This window comes from Mus musculus, chromosome 10 (genome assembly GCF_000001635.26).
Source record: "Mus musculus strain C57BL/6J chromosome 10, GRCm38.p6 C57BL/6J".
Taxonomy (NCBI): Eukaryota; Metazoa; Chordata; class Mammalia; order Rodentia; family Muridae; genus Mus; species Mus musculus.
In genome coordinates this window covers 70,236,774-70,251,393 of record NC_000076.6, presented here as the reverse complement: position 1 = coordinate 70,251,393, position 14,620 = coordinate 70,236,774, and the positions used below count along the sequence as shown (strand labels likewise).

The 14,620-nt window shown below is 47.3% G+C and overlaps 1 protein-coding gene across 2 annotated transcripts in view; it reads right to left on the bottom strand.

Annotated features, from left to right (window-relative positions):
• Positions 1-6,118, bottom strand: part of Slc16a9 (solute carrier family 16 (monocarboxylic acid transporters), member 9) — a 40,676-nt gene extending 34,558 nt beyond the window's left edge. Inside the window, exon 1 of one of the 2 annotated variants that reach the window (NM_025807.3) lies at positions 6,016-6,118. The gene's annotated coding sequence lies outside the window, so the exon portion shown is untranslated. Of the gene's footprint in view, positions 1-4,904; positions 5,008-6,015 lie in introns of those variants that run through there. The other variant, XM_006513960.4, reaches the window with a different exon arrangement.
• Between the last annotated feature and the right edge of the window lie 8,502 nt (positions 6,119-14,620).

Genomic DNA, 14,620 nt, shown 5'->3' with positions numbered 1-14,620 from the left:
TTGACCTTCAAGCTTGGTAGCTGTCTGAAGCTGAATCTGATGACCTGTCAATTTGATACAGTCTGGAATCACTGGAGAGGGGAATTACAGAGAGACAGAGACAGAGAGAGACAGAGACAGAGAGAGACAGAGAGAACCAGCCTGGATCAGAGTGTCCCGTGGACATATCTGTGGGTTTTTTCCTGATTAACAATTGTTGTAAGAAGGTCCAGACTATTATTTCCTGGGAAAGTGGCTCTGGGCTGGATAAGAACACCCCTGCAAGAGGGCCAACAAGCTGCACTGTTTCTGCTTCAAGTTCCTGTTATTCTGCCGTGGCTTTCCTTGGTAATGGACCTTAACATGGAAATGTGAGCTAAATCGATCATTTCCTTCTCTAAGTTGCTTTTGGGTGGTGTTTGATCACAGCAACAGAGCGAACACCAGAGCAGCCTAGCACTTGCCAGAAATCGCCACCAAAGGGGCAGTGACATTCTAACAAGGAAGAGGCCAACTATGAGTCAGTGGACTCAGGCTAAGGTTACTGCATCACACATGGCCGATGTTAAGGCCAAATCTGGCCCCAAGATGGTTTGGTTTGACCCCGCTCAGTGAGGGAACTTTTGTTCTTATTTTGGGTGGATTTGAATGAACTGCCAATGCTTCAAAAACTGGAAGGCTACTCATAAAATTCCGAATTTCTGGGTTCCTCTCCCCCAAAAAAGAAAACAGAAACTCTGTCAACACTGGGCCCTTATTTTTATGTAATAATTAGCTGGACCTGAGTAACTGTGTCCTTGGTTGGATGAATCTCTCTCTGGTTTCTTCTACTCTCTAATAAGTCCCTGAGTCTGGATGAAATGCTAAGCACACTTAATGGCTTAGTGTCTCCCAGGCACACGCCCCTGCCCCCATCCCCGAAGCCTTCTCTGTTCATCTAGGGTCTGTCCCACCTGGAACCATTGACTTTGCTCAACAAGCCAGTGAATAGCCACCTAGCTTAAGTCCTGTCCAACATCAAAGATATCAAGCAGGATGTGTGAACTATTGGGCGCCAAAAGGTTTAACAGAATACAAACATGCAGCCACCACGCCCAGATCTACACACATTTGGCAAGATCCCGGCTCTGGGTCCTGCCCTCACCATATTCTTTGTGCTGCTGAGATCTTGCTACATTTGTTCCGTGTAGCCCAGCCTAGAGCTTGGCTGGGGAGTATTCTGGCAAAGATGTCCATTGTGAGACTGCACTTCTGTTTCACATGCTTATACAACTTACGTGTGATTATTTAGAACCCAATCTGACGTCTGAATTCCCCATCCGATATGACCCCAAGTTGTGCACCAGAATTAAGCATCCTCCCTTTCACCAGTCCACCAAGAATCTGTCTCAGGGATGAGAAAAGCAAAGTCAGGCAGGCCTCAAAGGAGATGCTGACAGGGTTACCAGGTATGATGTCTCATCTCTTCTCTCCTCTCTGCTCCTCTCTCCCCTCTCTCTGTGTGTCTGTCTCTGTCTTCCCCCATCTCTTTCTGTCTCTTTGTCTATCTGTGTCTCTGTCTCTCTCTCTTTCCCTGTCTCTCTGCTCTCTCTGTCTCTGACTTTCTCTCTCTCTGCCTCTTTCTGTCTCTGTCTCTGTCTCTATGTCTCTGTCTCTCTCTGTTTCTCTTTCTCTCTCTCTTTCTCTTTCTCTCTGTCTTAGGTTTTTCGAGATAGGGTTTATCTGTGTAAACCAGTCTGCCTGGAATTCGCCTTGTAGACCAGACTGGCCTCGAACTCAAGAGATTTGTCTGCTCTTACCTCCGCATGCACCACCACTGCCCAGCTCTGATATTTTCTTTCTCTTTGGAATATAGTGCATTTGCTACTTAAACTCTCCCTATACATCTCACCAAATAAATGCTGTATTTTACAAAGTAACTAAACGAATCTAAAGAGTATCTACCATTCTATATGATTTTTCCCCCACCATGATGGCCAAATAGCACAGGTGACTTAAGAGAGAAACAGAGAGATTCTTAGAAATAATGAGAGACTTGGGGATCCTGGGTCCCTCAGAAACTCTGGCTACTCTCATCTTCATACTTAAGGCTGTCAAGTTTGCTAGCATTTTCCTGACTTCGTATTCCACGTGTGCTCAGGATTAAGAATTTCTTTTAAAGCACAACATGATGTACCTGGGTGTGTTGGTTTGTTTAAGGGAGATTTTCACTGTGGAGCTGGGCTGCCTCCAAAATACAATCCTCCTTCCCACATCATCCTGCATGCTGGTATTAGAGGTGTGAGCCACCACACCCGCCTCTGTGGAACAGTCTTAGAGGGCACAAAAACACTGAAATGGGCCCCAGAACGGAGTGTGTAGAGCAGTGTTAATCGCACTGATGGGGATAAGGACGGTAAGAGAGGGCTCCCCCGCCCCCCCCTGCAGGAGCCATCCAAGGATGCGAAGCCATAGCTCAAAGGACAGGCTCTGACGGTGGGAAGCTTAGGTTCAAATGTTGGGTCGGCTGGGTTTTTTTTTTTCTTTTAAGGAATTATTTTATTATTTTTAATAGTATGCATGTGTGTGTGCACGCATGACTCCTGGTGCCCAGGAGGTCAGAGGTTTCTTTCTATCCCCTTGGAGCTAGAGAGGGAGAGAGAGGCAGTTGTGAGCCATCTAAGTGGGTGCTGGGAACTACTGAACTTTGGTTCTCTTCATGTTCTTCACAACTGGGCTATCTCGCTCGCCCCAAGATGGACTAGTTCCTTAGTTGAGTGATGAAAATTCTCAGTCTATAATAAAAACTGGGTGGCTCTTCATGGCTATAGGTTGGACAAGCACCAGTAGTTAGTAAGATGATGAATAACTGAAATAAGATAGTGTATTGTTACCCTACTGGCCCAGGTGGGTCTAGAGACAATCGCAACCGGATGTGAAAGGCTATTAGAGTCAAACACATTAGTCGTCATCCCCCCCCCACACCTCCCAGCAATGTGGATGGGAAACGAACATGGACCTTTAATCCTTTACTGATTTTAGAGGCAACTCAGAAGACCAAACTGGAGGCCAAAAACCTATTCAAGAACACCTAGGTGGTTACCACACATCCCAAGGGCAATATTCAAACTCGAGTCAGTGTGTTAGCATCAGCTATCCCATTTATTGCCACCTTATCTGCCAGCCTCCTTGGCTAGTGTAAATTCCAAGGCCCGGTCATTCCCAGCAGCTGTGTTTCCTCGGAACACAGCCCGCTCTCCCCACCTGTGCTAGGCTCTTATTCAATAGAACCCTTTCCCACCAGGGAGACTCCTCTCTCCATTTCAGTCTTGGCTGAGACCCTGAACCCACCATATACGTTTGCTCGTAGTCCTCTAGGTTCTTGTTATTTAATAATCGTAAATATTAGTCTTGCTGCCTTTGGACTCCTTCCTCCCTGACATCTTACACCATACATATGCAGAAGCATGCTGTCTTTCCTACCAGACTGAATAGAGGACATACCTTTTATTTTTTATTTTTTATTTTTGGGCTCAATAATTAATTATAGTTTAACCCTTTTGTCTACAAAGAATCATTTGGTATAAAAACAAAACAAAACAAAACAACCCTAAACATAAACACTAAGCTGGCTTAGAATACCAGCTTCTCTTCTTTGACAATCCTGAATTAAAACTGAATGATACTTCTCACTAGATGATTCTTTTCCAGAGAGCTGTGGTCCCTCAAGAAAGACCCCGATTCCTGTCTCCTTAACCCCTCTTCTTCTTCACACAACAGCAGTCTATCTGTACAAGTTGGGGGAAGTTTTAATGAAGAAAAGGGCCACAAAAAAAAAGAGGGTTCAAAAGTGGAAGGAGGGAATAAAGATGGCAAATCTGATGGCGTCTATCTAAGCATTAGCCTCTTGGTCTAGTCCAACGGTTCCCAACGTGTGGGCCGCAACCCTTTGGGGTCCAACGGCCCTTTCACAGGGGTCGAATATCAGATATCCTACATATCCTTTATTTACGTTACGATCCTTAACAGCAAAACTACAGTTATGAAATAGAAATGAAAATAATTTTATGGCTGGGGGGAGGTTGTCACCACAACATGATGAACTGTATTAAAGGGTCACAGCATTAGGAAGGTTGAAAACCTTTGCTCTAGGCAGTGGCCAGCTGTACCTGAAGCCCAGGACCTGCTGGGACATTCAGACACCAGCCACTCCCCATTGTCATAGCTGGTATTGCAGAGCTAAGCAAAGAAAATACTGCCGAACAGTGGTGGCGCACGTCTTTGATCCCAACACTTGGGAGGCAGAGGCAGGTGGATTTCTGAGTTTGAGGCCAGTCTGGTTTACAAATTGAGTTCCAGGACAGCCAGGACTACGCAGAGAAACCCTGTCTCAAAAAGCAAAACAAAACAAAACAAAAAACAGAAGAAGAAGAAGAAGAAGAAGAAGAAGAAGAAGAAGAAGAAGAGGAGGAGGAGGAGGAGGAGGAGGAGGAGGAGGAGGAGGAGGAGGAGGAGGAGGAGGAGGAGGAAAGAAAGGAAGGGAGGGAGGAAGGAAGGAAGGAAGGGAGGGAGGGAGGGAGGGAGGAAGGAAGGAAGGAAGGAAGGTAGGAAGAAAGGAAGAAAAGAAAAGAAAAGAAAAGAAAAGAAAAGAAAAAAATCCAGTCCAGAGTTCCTAATTTCACTCTTTGCCATCTTACCACGACCCTGAGGAGGAGGAGGAGGAGGAGGAGGAGGAGGAGGAGGAGGAGGAGGAGGAAAGAAAGAAAGAAAGAAAGAAAGAAAGAAAGAAAGAAAGAAAGAAAGAAAGAGAGAGAGAAAAGAAAGAAAAAAAATTTAAAAATCCAGTCCAGAGTTCCTAATGTCACTCTTTGCCATCTTACCACGCCCCTGGCCCTTTCTATAGAACCTTCATTAGAGACGAGTAGGATCCCTGTCTCTCCACTTACCCAAACACAGAAGGATGGGAAGCAAGGAAACCTGCTCTTCGGACATCGGCGGTGCTGAATATACAAGTTATTGCCAGTTGGCAGGTGAAAAGATTTTATTGTCTAATTTCTATTTGCTAGTCGAGGGTGGTTAATGGGTACCGACACTACTCTCTGCGCTCACAAAGTGTTTAACGGAGGCTGTAACCAATCGGCACACCCTTTCTTTCTCCAACCTAGCTCACTCCGTCTGTTGCCTAAGAGTATCTGAGTGGCCTCTGCTCTGCTCTGCTCTGCTCTAGGTGAACATGCCAATCTGGGCAAGTCAAGATGTCTAACTATTACCACTGAGCTGTAGCCCATCAGATGGGCCCAATGAGGCAAGTAAGATATCAACATAAATAATATGTAAATAATATCTGTAGTGTAAACACTGCCTAAACTTTCCGGATCATTTGTGCTGCATAGACCTGACATTCCAAGAACGAAGTAAAATCCCGACCTGATTGATGGTCAAGTTCCATGGCTTGCTGTTTCCCCTGAAGCCTCTGTGCATGGCTAAAACCAAAGAAGGGTTCCCTAGGCGAACCAGAGCTGAGGCATGCGCACCAAAATCCTTCTAAGTTTTGTTCAGGTGGCGGAGGAGCCGCCTGGCCGTTAGGCTCCTACACCCTGTAGCGCAGCCCGGGTGCTGCCCTGCCCGGAACCCAGCAGGATCTGCCCGCAACGTGAGCTGCTGTCCTTGCAGTTTACCAAACCTATGCGCCCCAGCCTGGATTCTCCCCAGCACCTGAGCCCACCTCCTCGGGAGCGGCCTTCTGGGAAGTGAGGACCCACTTGGGTCACACGTAGAAGGTATCCCAGGAGACTCATCTGGTGACATCCGAGCTCTCATCTCCCCCATTCTCCCTGCAAAAGGCAACCCTACGAGTATTTTTGCAGAGGCAGTTACTCTTTCTAGAAGAGGGTGCAGAGTGCTCCGCGGCGCTCTCAGGACGCTTTCAGCCCGGGCAGACCAGAAGCCGGCCGGTAGCTGTGCACCCGCGGGTGACAGCACCGCCTCCTTTCGGTGCAGTTTGCAGGGTGAGGGGACAGCTCCCGCCGGGACCTTCCCAGTTCCTGGGGTTTTTACCTGAGTCCCGGCCTCGGCTGGGGCCGCGGGCGCAGCTCCGGCCGCAGCTGCTGATCCGGGCCCTGCGCTGGGCGAGCAGTCCCGCTGCGCGCAATATACGGCCGCCGCCCTCTGCCCTCGGGACACATGGAGTGCAGCCCGCCCGGCCGGCTCCACCTTCCCCACCCCCACCGCCCACCCCGGGAAGTCACTCCCGGGGTGGTCCCACTCTCAGATCTCCTCTGCAGGGGCACCCTGGCCAGTCTGAACCGGCTGAGACTGCACGCCCGCTGGGGGAAGGAAGAGGAGGCGGAGGAGGAGGAGATGGAGGCGGTGGAAAAGCCGGCGGTAGGGGCGCTGCGTCTACACCCGTAGCTTAAGGCCCGGCTAGGAGTGGGGGGAGGGCCGGACCCGAGTCCCCTTGGTCTCCCGAAGCTCTCCCGCATACCCCCCGCCAAGCACCGTGTGCATTTGCGAGGAGCCTGTGTGGAACTGAATACAAGGGTCGCCTGCTCTCCCTGGCTTCCCTGGGTCGCTGGGAGCCTCCTGGCCAGAGCTGTACTCGTGGGCAGAGATCCCAGAGGAAAGCGAACTAGAAACCTAGAACTTTGTGAAGTTGGTACTCTTTGGCAGTAGGGAGTATAAGATGCCAAGGGCTTTCCTTTGGGACAACTCCGCGGGAAAGGCGGGTGTCCAGGAGGTCGAAGAGGGAGGGAGAAGTTATGTGAAGACCGTCAGGTGTCTTGAAGTAGAACCAGGCTGTCACTAGCTGTGGTGCAAAGCAACTCACGCTGGAGCTACCTACCATGCATGGCTCTCTGCGCTGTCACCGAAGCCCACTGCAGAAAACTTTAGGGTTCCAGGGGCTAACGAATGTGTGGACACCGTTCGCTCCAGGGATATGTCTGCAATGTGGCGTGTGCTCACCCTCTGCCCCATTAACTTTCTGTCTGTTGAATTCTTGAAGAGAACTATGTCTATCTAACAGCGTGAGAATTCCCTTCATACCACGCAAAGCCTGCGTTCTTAGGCGGCAAGGACTACCTCCTGCAAAGTTAAGAGTTGAGCCACCTAGGTCTTTTCAGCTTATTTCCTTATCTATGATATTTTCAGAATCTTGCCTGCATCGTGGAGAGTGGGGGAGGGTTGAGAAGTCAGAAAAGGTACGGAATCTGGCCATGCCCACCACCCTGAGAAGTGGCTTTAGCGCTTCTCTCCAACACCCCCTTTCTATTCAGGTTATGGAGAAGTCCTCTCAAACATATTATTCTTGTCCCCGGAGAGAGCTTACTTGCCACCCCCAGCACCCAAGTATAACTAAGCATGACTGCAGCTGCTGTCAAAACCATAGCACCAAAGAGGTAGAGGCTACCCTTATTAGAAAGCTCCGGGTCTCACTTAGAGACCCTCTCTTCAAAACCAAGGTGGACTGTTGCTGAGAAACACACACACAGACACACACACACACACACACACTCAAAGTGGAAGAAAAATCAGAAAAATACTTAATAGTAACAGTAGCCCACTGTGGTGATTCACACCTATACCCAATTGAAGAGGCAGATCGCTGGGAGTTCAGGTCCATCCTGGGCTACATAATGAATTTTAGGCTAGCCTGGGCTACAGAGACCTCATCTGAAAAGAAACACTACCAATTAAAAACAATAACAAAACAGTGCCCATGGAAGGCAGGTAGTATCCAAACAAACAAAAACCTTATGGGAGGAAAAAGAAAGGAAAAGCTGTCAGCATCCTAAAAATGTGTTTGTGAAGAAGAAAGGGGCTCTGTATCCACTCCCGATGGTGGTCTCATTTAGAACGGATGACTTGTGTTCACTCACGGTATCTACAGCTGCCTGAAAACCTATCTCATCTCCCCCTCTGTGCTTCAGGAACAGGTACTTTGGAAAGCTTTCCTTGATCTGCATAGATTCCAGCTGCCAGAGTACATGCGGATGCCCTCACGTGCAGATCAAACAAGTTACTGTCTGTGAAACTGTTTGGGAAACCCTGCCTATTTGCATCCTCAGCTGTGTGAAATCAGCACAGGCTGTTTGTTCCCTTCTGCTCCCAGTGTCTCTTAACAGTAAGTGGGAGGGGCCTGTCTACTCAGGCCAGTTCATGCCCGTCCATACAGAATGAAGGAGTGTCCTTATGCAACGGCAAGGTTCCTGCTTTACTGTGAAACAGAACCCTGAGGGCTAGACTCAAGCAATGGCAAGGCCTGGCTTGTTCAATGAGTGAGGTGGCTACAAGGTTGCTCTAGCGCTTGGAGGCCAGCTCCAGGAATAAAGGGCATGCCACCTGGATGCCATTCGAAAGTTGCCACCTGCCCCCATCCCTTGAGGTCCTCTGTTTAGCCACTCTGTGGTGGAACAAGCAAGAGAGCCCAGTGATCTAGGCCAGCCCTGCCCTTGTATCTACAAATAGAATTTGACCCAGAGCAGCCCGAGGAGTCCCTCCCCCACCACACTGGGTCTGGAAGCGCAGAGAGACTGGAGGAAAGGAAACTAAAACCATCTCCTCCTCCTCGTGTCCCCAGTGTTTTCAGGGGACATGAAGAGCCAGGGACTGTAGACTCAGCTGGGGCTCTTGGCCCAGAGGTCAATATACTTTTAACCTGTCAGAGGGAGAGAACATGGCAGGCTGGTAATGAAGCTGAATTTAAATGAGCTTGCCCTGGCAAGAAAATAATTTGAAGCAAAGTTTTTGGAGGCATGCTCAAGAGGGCATATAGGCGATGCCCCAAACTGATGGGTTTGCTCTTTGCCTAATATTGCTACCACCATCAAACATTTTGTTTAGGAAGGGCTTTGTAAATATTCTCAGGGGCCCCAGTTCTATGTGCTGCACCAGTCATTGAGAGAATAAGATGGAGGTCCCAGCTTGATTCTCATCTCAGGAAAGCAGCAGAAACCAAAAGAAAAGACATCAGAGGGTTGGGAGGACGCTTGGGTGGATGTATCGGACTGGTGCAGGAGTCTTAGCAGGAAGACCAACACCCTGGTCCACTACTCACCCTGCTGACACAGCTCTTCTTCCTGACTTATGAAGAAAGGGCAGGTTTCTTTCTTTCTTTCTCTCTCTTCCTTCCTTCCTTCCTTTCTTTCTTTCTTCCTTCCTCCCTTTCTTTCTTTCTTTCTTTCTTTCTTTCTTTCTTTCTCTCTTCCTTCCTTCCTTCTTTCCTTCCTTCCTTCCTTCCTTTCTTTCTTTCTTTCTTTCTTCCTTCCTTCCTTCCTTCCTTTCTAAGGGCGGGTTTCTGTAGACATGTTTATCCCCTGTTTATTAATGACAGCATAGTTGCAAAGACCCTGCACTTTGAAACGACAGTAACTAAAGAAAACACAGTTTAGGGTTTTGTTTGGTTTCCTGAGAGATCTGTCGATCATTAAGTGAATTCTACTTCCTTCTCACACACCAATTAACAGCAGGAAATAACAAAAGTAGGTAAGACATTTTCTCTTAGGCATACGCAGTATTTGTTTAAAGTCAAATGTTTTAGGTTTATGTATTTTTGTTTTATGGGTATGAGTATTTTGCCTGCATGCATGTCGGCACACCACATGCGTGCCTTGTGCCCGAGGAGACCAGCAGAGGGCATAGGATCCCCAGGAACTGGGGTTGCCGACAGTTGGGTGCTGGGAGTTAAACTTAGTTCCCTGGAAGAGGAATCAGTGCTCTTAACTGCTGAGCCATCTTCTCTGGGCCTTAAAATAGTTTTTATTGTTGCAAATAACTTTGAAGATTCATTACATGACATTTTACTCCTTTCTCCAGATTTACATTTCAATCTTTTTATATTCTCCACACAAATGATTTGAAGATTAAAGGATGAAGGACAAGAAATAAATATCATTCTCTGAAAGTCCATTGATTCCCCAGAACTCTGACATCTTCTTTGCTCTCAGAGCCCTCTCCTATGGTTAAACATTCTTGTCTCTACTTACGGATGAGGATATAGGCATTCGGAGGGGCTGTGGCTGGTTGGATCCACAGGAGTGTGGGTCTGTGATGGAGGAGACCCATATTCCTTCCACTGCCTTAGGAAAAAAGAAAATGATGTGAGACACAAACCCTGAATTTACACGTTGAGGACCCACAGTTCATCTGAGCCAACTCATCTGAGATCAACAGTTTTAAACACGCAGAATCCGTAACTCAAGGGAGTCCACTCACCTGAGACCACGATTTAAACACCTGGGACCCACAGCTCATATCATGAGAGACCAATGCCATTTAAACAACTCTCCTATGGCTTCCCGAGAAACCTGAGCGTGTTTTGCTGATAATGAAAGCGAGCTTAAAGAAAGGCTAAACCCGGGCTGGTGAGATGGCTCAGTGGGTAAGAGCACCCGACTGCTCTTCCGAAGGTCCAGAGTTCAAATCCCAGCAACCACATGGTGGCTCATCTGTAATGAGATCTGATGCCCTCTTCTGGAGTGTCTGAAGACAGCTACAGTGTACTTACATATAATAAATAAATACATAAAAAAAAAAAAAGAAAAAGAAAAAAGAAAGAAAGGCTAAACCCTTGGCCCTGGTCCCAGTAAGTGGGAGATGAGCTGAGGTTTCCCTGTGGGGAGTCTGGGTACAGAGAATGAAGCTCTGAACATCTACTCCCCATTGTCATGAGAGGTGAAGTCAGGAGTGAAGTTATACATGGCTCTAGGGCCCAGGAATGTGTGTGTTTTCTGTCTTGAGACCCTTGGGCTTGCAGTGGATGGTTTCAAAGCCAACTGCAGCAACCCACTTCTCAGTGGCTTGAGTTCAGAGCATGTGACCATACATGTCCTCATTGAAGACCCGCAGTGTTCACAGTTGCTCTTCATGTAAACGTGCTTATCATCTCTCTCTACACAGCAGAATGGTATGCTTCTCAGAGCGAGTGGGAAGCAGCCTGCTCGTCACCGCTCCCCACAGCACGGTGGCCCGAGCAGAGCCGGAACCTGCTTAGAGATCGTCGAATGGACGACCGACCGGATGGATGACCAAGGGGTGGAGCAAATAAATGAACCATCAACGTCTCCGTTAGCAACTTTAGCCATGTGGGGTTGAAATTCCTTAGCGGCTGTGCTCCTCCACGATCCGTTCTAAGTATTTAATCCTCTGAAGCAAATTCTGTAACTTTTATTCATTTTCTACAGAAGGGAAACTGTGAAGGTTTGGAGTGACCCCAACAGTTCGGATGTTGAGCCCTTAATCCCCAGTTATTTAGCCTTGAAGCTTTGAGAGAGTATGGCATATTTAGCAGGATGTGGTCACTAGCTAGGGATGGGCCTTCCTGTAATTAATATATATATATATATACATATATATACATATATTCTTGTTGTTCTAGCCCCACTCTCTCCAGCCCCCTGTTCTCTCTGGCCCAAAGATTTATTTATTTATTATATGTAAGTGCACTGTAGCTGTCTTCAGATATACCAGAAGCGGACATCAGATCTCATTACGGAGGGTTGTGAGCCACCATGTGGTTGCTGGGATTTGAACTCGGGACTTCTGGAAGAGCAGTCAGTGCTCTTAACCACTGAGCCATCTCTCCAGCCCAGATAGTGTGTGTGTGTGTGTGTGTGTGTGTGTGTGTGTGTGTGTGTCCATGTGTGAGCAGGTGCCATGTAGATCAGAAAAGGATATTAACTTTGCTGGACCTGGAGTTACAGATGGTTTGATCCACCCAGTATGGCTGCTGAGAACTAAACTAGGTTCTCTCCTTCACCACTGAGCCATCTCTCCAGCCCCATAGGGGAAGCCTTTGAAGTTACACTAGCTTCTACTTCCAGCCTGCCTTCTCTTCTTGTCTGTTACCATACGAACAAACCACTTCCCAATCTTCCCCCTGCCACCGAAAGATCCTCTCTGTCCACCCCACCTTCCCTCAGCAATGGACTAAAATCTCTGTGGAACTTTGAGCTGTTCTTTCTGTTAGTGTTCTGGTTGCACAGATATAAAAAATAACCAATACGGAAAACAAGTCACCGTGAAGTTGAATGGACTTTTCAGAGTGAGAGCGTATCACTGTGGCAAAGACAGCCACAAAACAAAACCCCAAACCAAACGAAAAAGAAGACAAAAAACAAACAGGCAGTGAGTGATGCATACACTACGTGACCTCCACATTCATGTGCTGCACACGTTCACAGCTCACCCCATGTAGTGAGAGACTGCCCTACAAGCTCCGCCATTGTGGTCTTAGCCACGTAGTCAGAGAAGCTGTCATCGTGTGCAAGTGACCCTCAAGACTGGGCCTGCTGATGTTCCCTCTTCTATGAGGGACCCTTAGACTCCTTGCCTGTGATTCCAACCTCTCCTTCCCTGCTTCATGTAGTTCTGTCTCAGCTCCGTGTGGGTCTTGGAAAGCACTAGTATACCCAGGAGGCGGGTTAGCTGAAGGGGTGGGTACCTCCATCAGTGCAGATATGGGAGGTCACCACACTGGGGTCAGACCTCTTAAAGATGTAATTATGCTGGGGTTATGCAACCACTTAGCCATGGGGCTGGAAAGATGGCTCAGTGGTTAAGAGCACTGACTGCTCTTCCAGAGGTCCTGAGTTCAAATCCCAGCAGTCACATGGTGGCTCACAACCACCTGTAACGAGATCTGATGCCCTCTTCTGGAGCTTCTGAAGACAGCTACAGTGTACTCATATATAATAATAAATAAATAAATCTTTTTTTAAAAAAAGATTGCAAACACTGCAAGCTACAAGCGGGCTGCCATATAATAAATGTTTGTTGTTTTTTTTTAAGTAACCACTTAGCCATGCCCCTGTAGGTGTGTGCCAGTTCTCACTAGGTCACCACACTAGGCTTGAGAAGAGCCATCTCTTTGGTCTGTCATTGGTGCCTTATCTGAGGTAAGTGAAAGTTTGCCCACATCCCCTCTAAGAAAACTTAATGCAGCAGTCCAGGATCCAATTCTTGGCGCACAATGGGTTCCCAGATGGGAACATGAAGTCCAGGATCTAGGGTATTTCATGGTCATTCCCCACATGGACTGCATACATTCGGTTGACGTAACCATACAGTACAGTTTTGTGAGATAATACACTCGGAGCAAAGGGCTTTGCCTCCCAGAGACAAGCTGCTGGGTCCAAGTGTACCAAAGGATCCACTTTCTTCTTGGGAAAATATAGGTGGGATTAATGGATATTATTTTAAAACAAACATTAAGACCAGTGAACTGGATCTTTCTCCTCAACAGTGCCAACCCCTTCAAATGAGCCTCTACCTCAGAGTCAGACTTCCAGGCATTATATAACAAGCTGAGAACTGCCAAGTACTTTCTCAGTTCAAAGTGTCACGTTAGAGAGAGAGAGAGAGAGAGAGAGAGAGAGAGACAGAGGACATGATCTATACTCTATATACAAAGTCCAGACAAACCCACGTTTGTGGTCAGTTCACAGGCTTGACTCTAGGTCTTCAGCAGGTAAAAGCCTTGGAACTGCTAAACTGCAGCCATTTTAACTTTTGGGGTCTAACTGAGATGAGACCATTACCTTGTGAGATGAAACAGAGAAGCTGGACTGTAACTGTGAATAGAGTCTCAGTTGATTTAGACCAGACCTAAAGGTGAACAAAGTGTCCACTCTATCTTAGGGTTTTGCTGCTGTGAACAGACACCATAATCAAGGCAACTCTTATAAGGACAACATTTCATTGGGGCTGGCTTACAGGTTCAGAGGTTCAGTCTGTTATCATCAAGGTGGGAGCATTGCACTATCCAGGCAGGCACAGTGCTGGAGGAGCTGAGAGTTCTACATCTTGTTCTGAAGGCAGCCAGGAGGAGACTGGCTTCCAGGCAACTAAGACTAGGGTCTTAAGGCCCACACCCATAGTGAAACACTTCCTCCAACAAGGCCACACCCCAAATAGTGCTACTCCCTGGGCCAAACATATTCAAACCACCACACAATCCCTTACTACAAACATCAAAATATTTTCTCATTTTTATCCCTAAGACCCACCATATGGTTGAAATTCTTGTGATCTCATTTGTTTTCATCTGTGCTGGGGGCCAAGCCTAGCACCTTGCTCTTTCTAGGTAAGTGTTCTACCACTGAGCTAAACTCCTAATCCCTATGCTATAGAAGGTCTTACATTTTTCTATCACAGTGCTTGTCTTACAGTTTCTATTACTGCAATGAAACACCATGACCAAAAGCAACTTGAGGAGGAAAGAGTTCATTTCATTTCCAGTTCCTCGTCACAGTTCATCATCTAAGACAACCAGGGCCAGAACTCAAACAAGACAGGAACTTAGAGGGAGGAAATGATGCAGAAACCATGAAGGAGTGATGCCTACTGGCTTGCTTCTCAGAGTTTGCTCAGCCTGCCTTCTTATAGCACCTATGACCACCAGCCCAGGGGTAGCACTAGCCACAGTGAACGGCTCCATGACCAGTTATCAATCAAGAAAATAGAGTACAGCCTAGTCCACAAGCCAGTCAAGTGATAGTGTTTTCTTAAGTGAGGTTTCATCTTCCAAAATAACTCTAGCTTGTATCAACTTGACATACAACTAGCTAGGGTAGTACTTGAGAGTTATTGAAACTATAAGCAAAAGAGCCTTCTGAATGCAGAATGTGGCCTCTGCCTTATTTGGAAGATAATGAAGACAATCCTG